Source organism: Dama dama, chromosome 22, assembly GCF_033118175.1.
Source record: "Dama dama isolate Ldn47 chromosome 22, ASM3311817v1, whole genome shotgun sequence".
NCBI classification, from domain to species: domain Eukaryota; kingdom Metazoa; phylum Chordata; class Mammalia; order Artiodactyla; family Cervidae; genus Dama; species Dama dama.
This window is the reverse complement of record NC_083702.1, coordinates 26008843-26026947: the sequence shown is the minus strand read 5'-3', so window position 1 is coordinate 26026947 and position 18105 is coordinate 26008843. Positions and strand designations below refer to the sequence as shown.

Genomic DNA, 18105 nt, shown 5'->3' with positions numbered 1-18105 from the left:
TAGTACATATATAAACATCTAGAAAATATAATCTAAATCCATACTGGTAGAAAGCAGATCAATGATCATTTGGAGACTGAATGGAGTGATAAGGGGATTGTGATGTCCAGGTCTGTACATACACTAAATTATATTATTATATTATTTTAAAGTTAAATTATATGCTTTATATATATATATATGAAGTTTACTGTGCTAACACTGCTCTAAGATTGTTTTTAAAATACAAAAGAATAGCATTCAAGACATGGAAACAACCCAAGTGCTCATCAACAGATGACTGGTTTAAGAAAATGTGGTATACATATGTATATATGTATACACATACATACATATAATGAAATGTTACTTGGCCATCAGAAACATGAAATATTGCCATTTGCAACAATATGGATGAACCTAGTGAATATCATACTAGGTGAAGTAAGTCAGACAGAAAAAGACAAATATCATATGATGTCACTTATAAGTGGACTCTAAAATATGATATAAATGAACTTACAAAACAGAAACAGACTCACAGAAAACAAACTTCTGGTTATCAAAGAATAAAGGGCAGAGTGGAGGAATAAAATAGGAGTATCAGAGTAACAGATACAAACTATTATACATAAAATAGATAACCAAGAAGAATTTACTGTATAGCATAGAGAACAACATTCAGTATCTTAATGGATATTTATAATCTATAATGGAAAATAATCTGAAAAAATATATATGTATAATAGAATCACTTTGCTGTATACTTGAAACTAACAGAATGTGTAAATCAACTCTACTTCATTCAGTTCGGTTTAGTCACTCAGTCCTGTCCACCTCTTTGTGACCCAATGGACTGCAGCACGCCAGGCTTCCCTGTCCATCACCAGCTCCCAGTTCTGTTCACTTCACTCACTCAGTCGTGTCCAACTCTGCGACCCCATGAACCGCAGCAAGCCAGGCCTCCCTGTCCATCACCAACTCCAGGAGTCCACCCAAACCCATGTCCACTGACTCGGTGATGCCATCCAATCATCTTATCCTCTGTCGTCCCCTTCTTCTCCTACCTTCAATCTTTCCCAGAATCAGGGTCTTTTCCAATGAGACACTTCTTTGCATTAGGTGCCAAAAGTATTGGAATTTCAGCTTCAGCATCAGTTCTTCCAATGGATATTCAGGACTGATTTCCTTTAGGATGGATTGGTTTGATCTCCTTGCTGTCCAAGGGACTCTCAAGAGTCTTCTCCAACACCACAGTTCAAAAGCATCAATTCTTCGGCACTCAGCTTTCCTTATAGTCCACCTCTCACATCCATACATAATACTGGAAAAACCATAGCTTTGACTAGACAGACATTTATTGACAAAATAATGTCTCTGCTTTTTAATATGCTGTCTAGGTTGGTTATAGCTTCTCTTCCAAGGAGCAAGCGTATTTTAGTTTCATGGCTTCAATCACCATCTGCAGTGATTTTGGAGCCCAAAAAAATACTCTGTCACTGTTTCCATTGTTTCCCCAACTATTTGCCATGAAGTGATGGGACCAGATGCCATGATCTTCATTTTTTGAATGCTGAGTTTAAAGCCAGCTTTTTTACTCTCCTCTTTCACTTTCATCAAGAAGCTCTTTAATTCTTCTTTGCTTTCTGCCATAAGGGTGGTGTCATCTGCATATCTAAGGTTATTGATATTTCTCCCAGCAATCTTGATCCAAACTTGTGCTTCATCCAGCCCAGCGTTTCTCGTGATGTACTCTGCATAGAAGTTAAAAAAGCAGGGTGACAATATACAGCCTTGATGTACTCCTTTCCCTATTTGGAACCAGTCTATTGTTCCGTGTCCAGTTCTAACTATTGCTTCTTGACCTGCATACAGATTTCTCAGGGGGCAGATAAGGTGATCTGGTATTCCCATCTCTTTCAGAATTTTCCAGTTTGTTATGATCCACACAGTCTAAGGTTTTGGCATAGTCAATAGAGCAGAAATAGATGTTTTTCTGGAACTCTCTTGCTTTTTCAATGATCCAGCAAATGTTGGCAATTTGATCTCTGGTTCCTCTGCCTTTTCTAAATCCAGCTTGAACATCTGGAAATTCACGGTTCATGTATTGCTGAAGCCTGGCTTGGAGAATTTTGAGCATTACTTTGCAAGCATGTGAGATGAGTGCAATTGTACGGTAGTTTGAACATTCTTTGGCACTGCCTTTCTTTAGGATTGGAATGAAAACTGACCTTTTCCAATCCTGTGGCCACTGCTGAGTTGTCCAATTTTGCTGACATATTGAGGGCAGCACTTTCACAGCATCATCTCTTAGGATTTTAAATAGATCAACTGGAATCACATCACCTCCACTACCTTTGTTTGTAGTGATGCTTCCTAAGGCCCACTTGACTTCACATTCCAGGATGTCTGACTCTAGGTGAGTGATCACACCATCATGATTATTTGGGTCATGAAGATCTTTTTTGAGCATTTCTTCTGTGTATTCTTGCCACCTCTTCTTAATATCTTCTGCTTCTGTTAGGTTCATACCATTTCTGTCCTTTATCGAGCCCATATTTGTATGAAATATTCCCTTGGAATCTCTAATTTTCTTGAAGAGATCTCTAGTCTTTCCCATTCTGTTGTTTTCCTCTATTTCTTTGCATTGATCACTGAGGGAGGCTTTCTTATCTCTCCTTGCTATCCTTTGGAACTCTACATTCAAATGGGTATATCTTTGCTTTTCTCCTTTGCTTTTCACTTCTCTTCTTTTCACAGCTATTTGTAAGGCCTCCTCAGACAGCCATTTTGGTTTTTTTTTAATTTCTTTTTCTTGGGGATGGTCTTGATCCCTGTCTCCTGTACAATGTCACAAACCTCCGTCCATAGTTCTTCAGGCACTCTGTCTATCAGATCTAGTCCTTGAAATCTATTTCTCACTTCCACTGTATAATCGTAATGGATTTGATTTAGGTCATACCTGAATGGTCTAGTGGTTTTCCCCACTTTCTTCAATTTAAGTCTGAATTTGGCAATAAGGAGTTCATGATCTGAGCCACAGTCAGCTCCCAGTCTTGTTTCTTCTGACTGTATAGAGCTTCTCCATCTTTGGCTGCAAAGAATATAATCAATCTGATTTCAGTGTTGGCCATCTGGTGACGTCCATCTGTAGAGTCTTCTCTTGTGTTGTTGGAAGAGGGTGTTTTCTATGACCAGTGCATTCTCTTGGCAAAACTCCATTATCCTTTCCCCTGCTTCATTCTTAACTCCAAAGCCAAATTTGCCAGTTACTCCAGGTGTTTCTTGACTTCCTACTTTTGCATTCCAGTCCCCTATAATGAAAAGGACATCTTTTTTGGGTGTTAGTTCTAAAAGGTCTTGTAGATCTTTACAGAACTGTTCAACTTCAGTTTCTCCAGCATTACTAGTCAGGGCTTAGACTTGGATTACAGTGATATTGAATGGTTTGCCTTGGAAATGAACAGAAATCATTCTGTTGTTTCTGGGATTGCATTCAAGTACTGCATTTTGGACCCTTTTGTTCACTATGATGGCTATTCCATTTCTTCTAGGGGATTCCTGCCCACAGTAGTAGATAAAATGGTCATCTGAGTTAAATTCACCCATTCCAGTCCATTTTAGTTCACTGATTCCTAGAATGTCAACACTCACTCTGCCATCTCCTGTTTGACCACTTCCAATTTGCCTTGATTCATGGACCTAACATTCCAGGTTCCTATGAGATATTGCTCTTACAGAATCGGACCTTGCTTCCATCACCAGTCACATCCACAACTGGGTGTTGTTTTTGCTTTGGCTCTTTTCCTTCATTCTTTCTGGAGTTATTTCTCCACTGATCTCCAGCAGCATACTGGGTACCTACTGACCTGGGAGATCATCTTTCAGTGTCCTATCTTTTTGCCTTTTCATACTGTTCATGGGGTTCTCAAGGCAAGAATACTGAAGTGGTTTGCCATCCCTTCTCCAGTGGACTGCATTTTGTCAGAACTCTCCACCATGACCCATCCATCTTGGGTGGCTCTATATGGCATGGCTTAGTTTCACTGAGTTAGACATGGCCGTGGTCCATGTGATCAGGTTGGCTAGTGTTCTGTGATTGTGGTTTCAGTCTGTCTGTCTTCTGATGCCCTCTCTCAGTGCCTACCATCTTACTGGGATTTCTCTTACCTTGGACGTGGGGTATCTCTTCACGGCTGCTCCAGCAAAGTGCAGATGTTGCTCCTCACCTTGCTGTACAGGAGACAGGGATCAAGACCATCCCCAAGAAAAAGAAATGCAAAAAGGCAAAATGACTGTCTGAGGAGGCCTTACAAATAGCTGTGAAAAGAAGAGAAGTGAAAAGCAAAGGAGAAAAGGAAAGATATTCCCATTTGAATGCAGAGTTCCAAAGAATAGCAAGGAGAGATAAGAAAGTCTCCCTCAGTGATCAATGCAAAGAAATAGAGGAAAACAATAGAATGGGAAAGACTAGAGATCTCTTCAAGAAAATTAGAGATACCAAGGGAATATTTCATGCAAATATGAGTTCGATAAAGGACAGAAATGGTATGAACCTAACAGAAGCAGAAGATATTAAGAAGAGGTGGCAAGAATACACAGAAGAAATGCTCAAAAAAGATCTTCATGACCCAAATAATCATGATGGTGTGATCACTCACCTAGAGTCAGACATCCTGGAATGTGAAGAAAAGTGGGCCTTAGGAAGCATCACTATGAACAAAGCTTGTGGTGGTGATGGAATTCCAGTTGAGCTATTTCAATTTCTAAAAGATGATGCTGTGAAAGTACTACACTCACTATGCCAGCAAATCTGGAAAACTCAGCAGTGGCCACAGGACTGGAAAAGTTCAGTTTTCAATCCAATCCCAAAGAAAGGCAATGGCAAAGAACGTTCAAACTACCCCACAATTGCACTCATCTCACATGACAGTAAAGTAATGTTCAAAATTCTCCAAGCAAGGCTTCAGCAATATGTGAACCATGAACTTTCAGATGTTCAAGCTGGATTTAGAAAAGGCAGAGGAACCAGAGAGCAAATTGCCAACATCTGCTGGATCATTGAAAAAGCAAGAGAGTTCCAGGAAAACATCTACTTCTGCTTTATTGACTATGCCAAAGCCTTTGACTGTGTGGATAACAATAAACTGTGGAAAATGCTTCAGGAGATGAGAATACCAGACCACCTGACCTGCTTCTTGAGAAATCTGTATGCAGGTCAGGAAGAAACAGTTAGAACTGGACATGGAACAACAGACTGGTCCCAAATAGGTAAAGGAGTATGTCATGGCTGTATATCATCACCCTGCTTATTTAACTTCTATGCAGAGTACATCATGAGAAATGCTGGGCTGGATGAAGCACAAGCTGGAATCAAGAATCCTGGGAGAAATATCAATAGCCTCAAATATGCAGATGACACCACCCTTATGACAGAAAGTGAAGAAGAACTAAAGAGCCTCTTGATGAAAGAGGAGAGTGAAAAAGTTGGCTTAAAGCTCAACATTCAGAAAACTAAGATCATGGCATCTGGTCCCATCACTTCATGGCAAATAGATGGGAAACAGTGGAAACAGTGACTAACTTTATCTTTCTGGGCTCCAAAATCACTGCAGATGGTGATTGCAGCCATGAAATTAAAAGACGCTTACTCCTTGGAAGGAAAGTTATGACCAACCTAGACAGCATATTAAAAAGAAGAGACATTACTTTGCCAACAAAGGTCCGTCTAGTCAAGGCTATGGTTTTTCCAGTAGTCATGTATGGATGTGAGAGTTGGATCATAAAGAAAGCTGAGCACCAAAGAATTGATGCTTTTCAACTGTGCTGTTGGAAAAGACTCTTGAGAGTCCCTTGGACTGCAAGGAGATCCAACCAGTCCATCCTAAAGGAGATCAGTCCTGGGTGTTCATTGGAAGGACTGATGTTGAAGCTGAAACTCCAATACTTTGGCCACCTCATGCGAAGAGTTGACTCATTGGAAAAGACCCTGATGCTGGGAAAGATTGAGGGCAGGAGGAGAAGGGGACGACAGAGGATGAGATGGCTGGATGGCATCACCGACTCAATGAACATGAGTTTGGGTAAACTCTGGGAGTTGGTGATGGACAGGGAGGCCTGGCGTGCTGCAATCCGTGGGGTCACAAAGAGTCAGACATGACTGAGTGACTGAACTGAACTGACTGATGGATCATATTCCCCCCACTCTCTACTTCAGCTGCTACCAAGCCCAAACTTTGGTTGCTAAGTAAAAATTAAATGTTTAATATCATCAGACCCTACGGCTTGAGGATTTCCTGTTATGGCAGCCAGCAATACATGAACTCATGCAAGACTTGAGGAGATGAAACTCTGAGTCGAAATCCACTTAAGACAGACTGAGGAGTTCACTGATCTACTCTTATTAACTCTCAACATCCGATTCTCCTCTCTGTTCTATGTCTACTTTGAATATATATGTAGGTGCTTGGAGCACATTTATCCATGCATTATTTCAACAAATAGTTTCTAAGCATCTTCCGTGTGCCTGGTATTGGGTACGAGGTATTCAGCAGTGCGCAAGACAGATGAAGTTGCTATCCTCATGTAACATATATTTAAATGAAGGACTCTGTTGAACAAATAAATTAAAGAATAGATGAATATATCAGAAGAAAAATAAGCAGTACCCGGGTCACAGTGAATGGTTTTATTCTCCAGAAAGTGTCGTGATACATAAGAATCACCACATTATGTTATGTGAGTGTGTGAAAGTTTTTCAGTCAAGTCCAACTCTTTGCGACCCTATGGACTATAGCCTACCAGGTTCTTCTGGCCATGGGATTCTCCAGGCAAGAACACTGGAGTGGGTAGCCATTCCCTTCTCCAGGGGATCTTCCCAGCCCAGGAATCGAACTCAGGCCTCCCACATTGCAGGCAGATTCTTTACCGTCTGAGCCACCAGGGAAGCCCTATAGGTGCAGAAGAGAGAGGATGGAGAAGACACATGTACTTCACCATCTTAACTTGAAGTGATATCTACCCCTCCAAGAACTAATCACAACCTTCCTTATCCTCTATATTATCTGTTAAGACCATCTTATACCACTGTATGACTTAATCCCCTTTGAGCAGAAAATGCCCTCGTAAATGAATGAGTTTGAAACCATCATCTAGGAAACCATGACAGAAGAGAATAGTAGAGAGTGGGGAGAACTATTCATTCTCTTCCTAATCCGAAGTTAAGGGCTTTAGAGAGATACCAGTGGAGAAGCACCCATTTTTGCCCATAAACCAGATTTCATTCTATCTGGCTGTACCATTACCTTTAGAAGATGAGTACACATTCTCTTATCATAAAAAATACAGTATTTTGGAACTTACTATAAAAATCTTACAGAAAGAGCTACAACACAAATCTATAGTAATGAACTTAAAGTGATATGATAACCATACACAGTATAGCAGGGCTTTCAAGTTCAATATCTAAAGCAATAATCATTTTTAATTACTATAATGTATTTTGTATGTAAGCAATTGTAACAGCAAAATATTTTTTTAATTAGCCACATGCAGAAACTATCCAAATTAGTTTAAGCCCCCATTTCCCTAAACTCAAGAGATTGCTGAAGGTCTAGCCCAAGCTCAGACACGGCTTTTGATATAAGTTCAGGCTTTTACTTTTCCTTTTCTCACATTGAAAAATCAATCCCTTCAGCCTCAACAAAAACAAACCACTTTAAAATATTAATTATCTACTCTGTCTTTTTAAAGTACAACTATATATAAAATATGCACAAAGGGATGGAGTCGAGGAGTGGAGAGAGGCTCAGGAGACAGTATATGTATAATTATGACTGATTTGCATTATTGTACAGCAGAAACCAACACAACATTATAAAGTAATCCTCTTTCAATTAAAAAAAAAAGGAAATGTGCATGAGTAATAAATATGTAGCTCAGTGATCTGGTCTCAGTGGGAACATACTCGCATGTCACTCTCCAAGTTAAGAATTAGAATAGTCTCAGACCTCAGTCCACTTGTCCCCTCCTAATCATAATCCCTTCAGTCCTTCCTGGAGGCAACCTACATCCTGATGCCTAATACCATAAATTAGTTTTGCCTGTTTTTGAAATTTATGGAAACGGACTCATACAATATATAATTTTTGTTCTCCCAACTTCTTATTTTGAAAACCTTTACTCCTAGAGAAAAGTTATGATTGTATTTAGAATGTCATGTATCATTAACCTAGATTTACTACTTGTAAATATTTGGCCACATTTGTTCAATTTATCTCTCTTTTGATAAATAGAGGATTGGTGGATAGATAGATAAGGCAGATAGATAGATGAATTATTAAGAAGTAAATTACAGAATATGGACATGAATCACATTTTTAAAAACATCATCATGCAAGTCCTAAGAATAAAGTCATTCTGTTACATAACCATAAGATAATCACACTTAAGGACATTAATAATAATTCCATGATATCTAATATCCAGTCTATATTTAATTTTCCTCAAGTATGCCAAAAATGATTTTTCTAAACTCATTTTCTATGCAGTATCTAATCAGTTCTTGCTTAATATATTTGGTTGTTAACTATCTCTTTGAAAGTGAAAGTGAAAGTTGCTCAGTTGTGTGTGACTCTTTGCAACCCCATGGACTATACAGTCTGTGGAATTCTCCAGCCCAGAATACTGGAATGGGTAGCCTTTCCCTTCTGCAGGGAATCTTTCCAACCCAGGGATGGAACCCAAGTCTCCCACATTGCAGGCAGATTCTTTGCCAGCTAAGCCACAAGGGAAGCCCAAGAATACTAGAGTGGCTAGTCTATCCCTTCTCCAGGGGATCTTCCTGACCCAGGAATCGAACTGGGGTCTCCTGCATTGCAGGTGGTTTCTTTACCAACTGACGTATCAGGGAAGCCCTAACTATCTCTCTAGTCTTTTTTAATCTAGTACCTAACCCCACTCTTTTTCTTCTGTGACATTTTCTTTTAAGAAAATTTGTCTTTAAAGTACCCCACACTCTGAATTTGCTTCTCTATGGTATGAGTTAACTTGTGCCTCTATCCCCTGTATTTCCTCTACTCTACAGGTTAGGTCTGGAGGCTTCATGAATTCAGATTAAATATTTTGGGCAAGAATACTTTATAGAAATATATCCTATGTTTACACCACTTCCATATTCACTCTTCCCAATTCTCTATGGTGTTTCCAAGAGTAGCAGCAACACTAAAACTGAAGAGGTTCACTGAATGTATGGAAGAAAATCTTGCAATACATGCATGGCAGTTTAACTTAGAGGTCTGCAGCATCATTTTTTCTTTCATTGAGGTCTTAGTTCCCCATCTCTCATGATGGCAAAACAGAATCTTAAGTTTCATATAAGAAGGACAGCATTCTTTTTTTTTTTTTAACTATTTCAGAGTAAGGTAGCCAAATATGATTTTGCAGTTACCATTTATTAAAGGCAAACATTTAACAGTGCATTTTATGTCTATTGGCATCAAAAAAGGCAGAAAAGGAGGAATGAAATGAAATTAGACAATTAGGAGGCAAATAATGACTGTATTAGAGGGGCGGTTTTTAAACTTTTTAGACCATGACTTACAACCGAGTATACACAAGAAGATATAAATTGACACACACAAAAAAATTCTCATAAAACCAAACTTCATTATGTGTGTAGGAACATTGATACTTTATATCCTAGTCTCTCATTAATTTTTTGAAAGAAAATAATCTGTGTTTTATCCCTAAAATATGTATAACCCCTAATGGTTCATAATCTGGAGTTGGTGGAGGAATGCATTAGGCTAGCTAGACTAAGTGTTTTACGAAGAAATGAGGATGAATTGGAATAATAGCCCAATTCAGTAGAAAACTACATTACATTTTAATTATTCAAATCAATGTTTTCCTTCAGCTTTAGCATCTTCCCAAGTGCTCAGTGGTAAAGAATCTGCCTGCCAACGCAGGAGATGTGGGTTCGATCCCTGGGTGGGAAAGATCCCCTGGAGAAGGAAGTGGCAACCCACTCCAGTTTTCTTGCCTGGGAAATCCCATGGACAGAGGGGCCTAGCTGGCTGCTGTCCACAGGGTCATGAAAGAGTCAGACACTACTTAGGGACTAAACAACAACAACAAAAAAATCAACTGGGAAAGACTTAAGTTTGAATTCTCACCTAATTAGTGACTAAACAAAGAGTATGTTTAGTGGGGATAGGATTCCTCTGCTGTGAAATTAACATGATATCAACAAGTTCCCTGAATAAAGGTTAAAGGAGAAAGAAATGTGAAAGGGCTTGGCACAACGCAACGGGTGAAGACTGTGTTTGGTTCCAGAGAGTGAGCACTAAAGCCATAGAACTACAACTGCCCTTTTCTTGAAATGAGAGTATGTAAGTCATGAGAACATTCAGAATCACTTTAGAGTGTGCCCCTGATAAACCATCACTTCCAGTGTTTCAGACTATTTGGAGAAGTGTTAAGTCAGACAGTGAGAAGCTCTGAGCCATTAAGGTCTCGGTATATAAGTAAATCCTCCCTGAGTGACAAGATTTTTAAAATGAGAGATGATGGAAATTGGCACAAATGACCAGCTCAAATGATGTGAATTTCCTGCCATGAAAACAGTCATTGAAAACCAGTAAAATGGTTTTAGATTGTGCTGGTTTATTCTTCTAAGCAGATGTGTCTCGCTTATCATTTGTTTTAATTATTCCTGATGTGTTGCCTATCACATCACAAGCTTCTTCAAAGGGAAAGGAATAAGCAGTTGTCATAACAACAAAGCTCTTCATTACCCTGGGAACCTTCGACAGCTTTATTTAAAATGAAGGAGAAAAAAGAACCCTAACCAATTAGCTTTATCAGTCTGATTCATGTTCTTAAACTGATAACAGTGTTTCCTGAAGAACTTACAATTTGATGGGGAATGTGTCATGAATATTTATGGCAACATAAAACTCAAGAAAAAATTAGCTAGCTCATTATCACTTGGAAGGTGTCTCTGGTCAAATTCCTGCCCAGTGATCCATTTGATTTTTTTTTAATGACTTTTATTAAACAAATCAAAGAATTAGCGGGACTTCTGCCAGCTTACACCCATTGGTTCAAGAACAGCAATGAGACCTATTTAGGTTTAAACTTTAAAGCCCAGGCTTCACCCTCAGCTAATCTGATTTTTGTTAAGTTTGCACTCAGTTACACCGGAAACATTCTGTCCTGCCTTCACCCCTTCCTTCTCTGTGCCAGAGATACAGCGCAAGTCCCCGGAGAGTTTCAATTCGGCCCCTCTCTGCAGAATTAAAAAAGCAGATGTTTTCTTCTGGCTGCGAGAGATAAGACTGAGAAGTAATTATTGTTCGGGTCCCAAATCCCACAGGTGTTTTCATTCCTGCCCTGTGACCACAGGAGAAATAAACAGTGAACCTGAGAAGGTCTAGTTGAGGTGCTCTTCAAGTTCAGACTTGAGGCCAAATGTTTGAATACCTCCTGCACATTAAAAAAAAAAAAAAAAAAAAAAAAAAAAAACCTATGCAGAAGTAGGCAAACTTTTTCTGTAAAGAACAAGATGTTAAATATTTCTTACTTATTGGGAACCTAAGGTTTCTGTTGTCACTATTCAGCATCGCCATGCTCTAGTGAAGCTGTCTTAGACAATGTGCAAACTAGTGAGTTTGGCTCCATTTGGTTCTACCGTTGTTTGTGGACCCAAAAGGATTCCCAAGAAATTAGACATCTACCACCAAAGGAACAAGTGCATAAGTTCTTCAAATAAACAACAGTGAACACTTGGAAAGCATGTCCACAAAGTTGTCTGCACATATATTATTTCATTTAACCCTGAAATGAGGATTGCTCTAAGTGACAGGCATATGAATTTTTATTTTACACTTGAGAAAACTAGACCTGGGGTGCTCAGGTAACCTCTTTGCCTTTCAAGATCAAACAGCTGGTTTCTTGATGCCAGTTTTAAAGATCTTTCTACCACCTACCCAATTGTCTTGAAAACAGTGCACTTTATACGGATCAAACAGAAAGAAGTATGAATGATAACAATTTCTAACTCTTCTTCTTCTATGGGTAAGTGTAGTTAGTGCTCAAGTGAGTGAAAAAAAGATCCATCAATATTCCTCAAGGTCTTCTGAGTTTCAAGTGATATTAACTCAAGCGTTAGACCTAGCTGAGAGTGAACAGAAAGCCAAAAAATTCTGTTCAGGAATTAACTGCATAGGCCTGGTTTTCTCTAAACTGCCTACCTTCACAACCTGAAACCAAGAAGGGCTTCATCGACTGTTTGGGGGTCAAAGAAGGAAAGCTACCAGAAACAGCCCGCACTGAGATAAATGCAAGAACATTTACTGATCAGGATTGGGATATTAAAGTGCACATATAGAAGAGATTCTTTTTTACCAAAGATTGTACAGGCAACTATTACTTAATTATGACTATTATACACAGTCAGGATATTGCATTAGGAAACACAGATGCACCATCTGTTAAGGAAACATGATTTAACTGATTTTTTTTCCCCCTAGACTTTAGCCTTGTAAATATTAACTCTACGTGGTTCAGCTCAAGTAAGAGTCTCCATGAAAAACATGCCAACAGGACATCTGTAAGTCATAGCCTTCATTTCAATTCTACAAGCATTTACTGAATGTCTCCTAAGTGTCAGACACAGTAAAATAATCTCTGCCTTCAAGGACTTTATACAGTGAGCAATAAGAATAAAATACATATTTAAATGAATAAGACAAGGAAGACTTCAGGTAGGAATTGGTTTAATATTACAAGGATCTAGAGGAAAAAAGAGATCTGGAGGAAAAGAAAGGATATTTCTTAAGGAAGAGGATCAGGAGAAGCTTCAGAGTGAATTGACAGAAAAAAAAAGACAACACCTGTCCTAGCCCATGAACTGGTGTGAACAAAGATACAAGGGCAGAAAATTGAATTGGGGGTTGGGAGTTTAGTTGGTTTAGAGTTTGCCATAGTGATTAAAACTAAAATTTCAAGGACCAAGGTGCTACTGGCTGAAGGCTTTCCCTCCTCCACCCCGGTTCTTTTCTCTCTTTTGACACCGTGTCAAGGATGGGAACTGATGTTCCCACAAAAAGACAGAAAAGTTTGACATGAGTGGTGTGATAAAAAGACATGTTCATATGCTGAAATACAAGGAAGTCATTCATGAGTTAACTTGAATTTTATGCTAACTAAAAGAGCCTGTTGCTGGCCAATCAAACATACGTTGTACATCTGCTTTAATTATGAAAGAAAAAGGGCATGTTGACCAGAAGTAAAGAATGTCCATGATAAAAATAAAGATTAAATGCCCCTTTTCATAGGGTGCCAATGCTGGTCTTCTTCATGATAAAACTCCCTTCCCAGGGGCAAGGCCATGGTCACTCGCTGTGTACATGCTGTTCTTTGAAAAAAAAAAAAAAAAAACTTGAAGAAATGTAACTCTGACTTGTTTAATGCACTTTGTTCTGACAAGACATAAAACTTTGTTGGAAAGTCAGTTTCTCAGAGTTATATGGAAAGCGGGGACTGGGTCAGCCCTCAGTTTGGCTCAAATGAAACTCCATGCTTGGGGGCACCCCTGGTGGTCCAGTGGTTAAAAATCCACCTTCTAATGCAGGGGACGTGGGTTCGATCCCTGGTCCAGGAAGATCCCACATGCCCACCACTAGAGAGGCCCACACAGTGCAATGAAGACCCAGCACAGCCAAAAAACACAAAACAAGAAATGGTTAACACTCTATTCTTATTACTGTTTATACATTATTTTTGTAGATAAGCCCAAAAGCCAGGACATCTCCATAAGATTGTTGGTCAAGCTGCACAGGCTTCTGGCTGGAGGAGCTGACTCCACCTTCAACCAGGTTCTACTGAAGAGGGTGTTCGTGAGTCCCACCCACCAGCCACCTCCGCTCCTTTCCTGGATGACCCGGAAGATGAAGCATCCTGGCCAGGAAAGCAAAACAGCTGTAGTTGCAGGGATTATAACGGATGATGTGTGTTTCCAGCTGGTCCTCAAACGGCAGGTGTCTGCTCTGCAGGCGGGAGGGTGGGCAGCTGCACCCAGAGCCGCATCCTCAACGCCGGGGGCAAGCTCCTCTCCTTTGACCAGCTGGCCCTGGGTCCTCTCTCCCAAGGGCTGTGGCCATGACCTCTCCAGTCCTTGAAAGGGCCAAGAGGTGTCCAGGCACTTTGCCAAGGCCCCAGGAACCCAGCACAGCCACGTCAAGGGCTCAGAGTTTGATGGGCCAGCCATAGCTACACAAACTAATCCCAGATCTGCCTTGCAATGAAAAAGATTTCAGATGCTGAAAAATTAAAAAAAAAAAAAAAAAAAAAGATAAAAGTTCAAGGACCTTATTCAGTCTGGAAACCTTATATTTTCTTTTAGAGTTTACATAGTAATTTTATTCTCTTTGAATCAATTCCCACATTCAAAAGTTGGGAATTTCACGTGAGTTAGACTTCAGGCTCATCTTAAAGAAGTGGAAAAGCCAGCAACCACGCCGACCATTATAGTCTATCAACAATCAAAGTCCTGCAGAGGCTGACCTTCAAACAGGTCCTCCCCCACATGTCTGGTCCCCTCCAAATCCACTGTATCTACGTGTATTACCTACATGGCCTTTGTAGTCATTTGAACTGTAACTAGTTTAGAAGGAACACATGTAGTATCTTCTAAGGACTTGAGTTTCATTATGATTAGGAAGGGGTGTAAAATTATTCTACTTACTTCACAAAGTAAGCAACTACTAAATTATAAGCCATGAGTTAATGAAATAGGAAAAGCAGGCTGAGTCATCTATACTGTGGAGAAGGCTGAAAAAGATAATTGAGCTGCTTATAAGCTGAAAATTGTTCATTTGATTCAAAAAACAGTGATGGGCAATGGGAGGTTTTTGAACTCATGAAACTAACTCTGGCTTTTTCAAAAGACATTAATTCTGACTAAAATAAAATTTTAAATGTATATGCCTTGTTTTAGTGAGCATGCAGGTTATTTCGCAACTATGTTGAAAATAAATGTACTGTGAGGTACATTGATGTTTTGATTTGGTTGACCTCAATTTGAATCATTTGTCCTATAACCTTTTTTTCAAGTGCTCTACATGAATTTCAAAACACATTCCCATAAACTCAAGCATAAATATGTGAGGAACTGCAATCATTAAAATACTTAGTTCTACAAGTTGTGTGTTTGCCTATAACTTTCCTTTTTTAATACCACTTAGAGGCAATTATTTCCAAACAGAAAATAACTCAAGCTGAATATACTCTAAAGTACATTTATATGTAAAAGGCAATCATTTCTGAGAAACAGGTATTCTAAAATTCTTCACATTTGCTGGGTTTTTGCAGTTCACTATAAAATGCCAGTTGATTACATAAGGAATTTAAAGTGATTTCTTTCATAACACTGATATATGCAGAGTCAGCCTTTTGAGTAAATAGTAGCTCCAACAAGAAATATTTTTATCCTATATTTAAAACATTCATGTTTTCCTTATATACTCATATAATTTTAGTAATTTATGGCTTATATCTTTTTTTAATGAACAAGGTAATTTTTAAGCACCTTCCTGATGACCATTAAATTAGCCCAAGCTCTCTCATCTTTCCTAAGAAACATCTCATCCTTTAGTCTTTTTTGCTTGCTTTTCATTTCTTTCTGCCATTCTAGTTACCTCTCCCTTTGTCATTGTTATTGATCAGTCACTAAATCTTGTCAGACTCTTTGTGACCCCGTAGACTGCAGCACACCAGACTCCTCTGTCCTCCACTATCTTCTGGAGTTTGCTCAAATTCATGTTCATTGAGTCAGTGATGCCATATAACCATCTCATCCTCTGCTGCCCCCTTCTCTTTAAGATACTATATAATCACTTCTCCCTTTGAAATGCTATATTTATAAAATTTCAAACCCAACACTTGGATTATTGGAAAAGAATAAATTTATCAATGGCTACTAGTTATCCATCAGCTATGGTTATTTTTCATTTCTATTGCCACTAGAACCATTTTAGAACCACAGTTTCTTCAGCTTATTACAAGTAAGCTTGGATTTGACAACTGTATGTGAATTACACAGATTTTTATTTCCTGGATAGGGTCTGTCTGATGACAAATTTTAAAATAATCTCCTTTTCAAGGCCAGGGATCTTAAGCCCACAAATGTTCATCCCTTACAACAGGACTGCAAAAAAAAAATATATATATATATATAATTATTTTGATAATCATTTGGTTTCTGTAAGATGCTCACATGTATGCACAGATTTAGGTGGTGTTGTGCCAGTCATACCTCATAAATTAATCTGGCAGGTCCTTATAATCACTTGTACTTTTCACTTTGGAATCTTCTGTTTTCTAACATCTTCCTTGCACTGAAATCCTGAGACTGTATGTATTATTCCAAAAGTATTTCACCAAGGAGATGAAAACAGACTGGCCTATGTCTCCCTTGATCTATGATGTGATTTCTTGGCTCAGTCCATGTAAAATCATATTGTCCTTCTTTTCTGTGCCCCCTTACATTACATGTTCATATGAATTTGCCACCAACTATCACCCCAGTCTATTTAGCATTACTGCTTTCCAAGTTTTTCCTCCTACATAAGTATCTGTTCATTTCACATTTTCCAAATACAACAGCTCCATTTATCAAAACATCACTATTTGGAATAATTCTCTGTATATAGTTAGTTGGCAAATTTTATGTTCACATTTTGAGCACATCCATGCCCTAGTACAAATTTGGTGGTGATTTCGGGAACCCCTCTAAATAATTGCATCAAACTCTAAATAACTGCATCAAATTCCAAAAATGTGACTGATACTAAACTTTCTTTATGTGGTCCTTTGGATCTCTAACGTCTTCCTGCTTAAGATTTTAAGTTCATCTAAAATCATTGGAATTAGATGATGTCTACATCTTCACGATTTATAGAGTAAAGCCATCTTCATGTGTGTGTGCAAGAAGGGACAAACAACACTGATTGACAGTGTGATATACTAGGTCTACAATGAATATCACTGACCACATAGCATAAACAGCCTAGGTAGATATCTTGCAGCAGTGTCTTGCATGACCATTCTAGTCTTGTATTTAACTTTTTATATCTTCTCTCCTCATATACATGCTAAATGCTTGAGAACATGCTTCTAGCAATATATAGTGTACATAATAGAGACTTAGAAATATATGAAGAAACAAGGAAGGGAGGGAAAGGGGAAGGAAAGAGGCAGTGGGAATAAGAATCCTTGAATAAGCCCAGGATGGGAAGAGCAGGAGGTCCAAAGCTTACTGATGATATTATCAAGTCACCTGTTACTAAAATTTCATAGGGAAGAGAAGAGATAGGCTGGAAGAGGTAAACACTCATACACTGCTTATATTTTGGGGAGAAAAATCATCAGTACTGGGCTTCCCCAATGGTCCAGTGGTAAAGGATCTGCCTGCCAAGGCAGGGGGCCCAGCTTTGATCCCTGATCCGGGAAGATTCTGTGTGCTGCAAGGCAGCTGAGCCCATGCGCCACAACCTACTGAGCTTGCATCTAGAGCTTGGGATCTGCAACTGCTGAGCCCATGTGCCGTAGCTACTAAAGCCTGTGTGCCCTAGAGCCTGTGCTCCACAACCGGAGAAGCCACCACAAGGAGAAGTCCACACACCGCAACTGGAGAAAGCCTGCATGCAGCAACAAAGGCCCAAAGCAGCCAAAAATAAATAAATAGGCAAACAAATAAATATTATTTAAAAATCAGTGCTACTGTAAAGAAAAGGAAAACTATCAGCTTTGAAAGAGGTGAGACTAAATATGAAATATCGGGTTGGCCAAAACGCTTGTTTCGGGTTTTTGTACAATGTTATGGAAAAACCCTGAATGAAATTTTTGGTCAACCCATATAAAGGATGGTTAGATAGCAATGGCTGGACTTTCAGCACATATGTGGCAGTCACTCTGGGCCCAGCAGGCACTCAGCACATGTTTAGGACCCATTAATAGTAAATCTCACTGTTTCTGTGAACACAATCATATACCAGTCACTGGGCAAAGGTTTTTATGTGAATTATCTACAGTGAAAAAACTCATGAAATTTATCTAAGCAGG

General features: G+C 39.0%; 1 pseudogene; it reads left to right on the top strand.

The window, feature by feature from the left end:
- The first annotated feature begins 12023 nt into the window (after positions 1-12023).
- On the top strand, positions 12024-14288 carry LOC133043088 (large ribosomal subunit protein eL18-like; annotated as a pseudogene).
- Positions 14289-18105: the final 3817 nt, after the last annotated feature.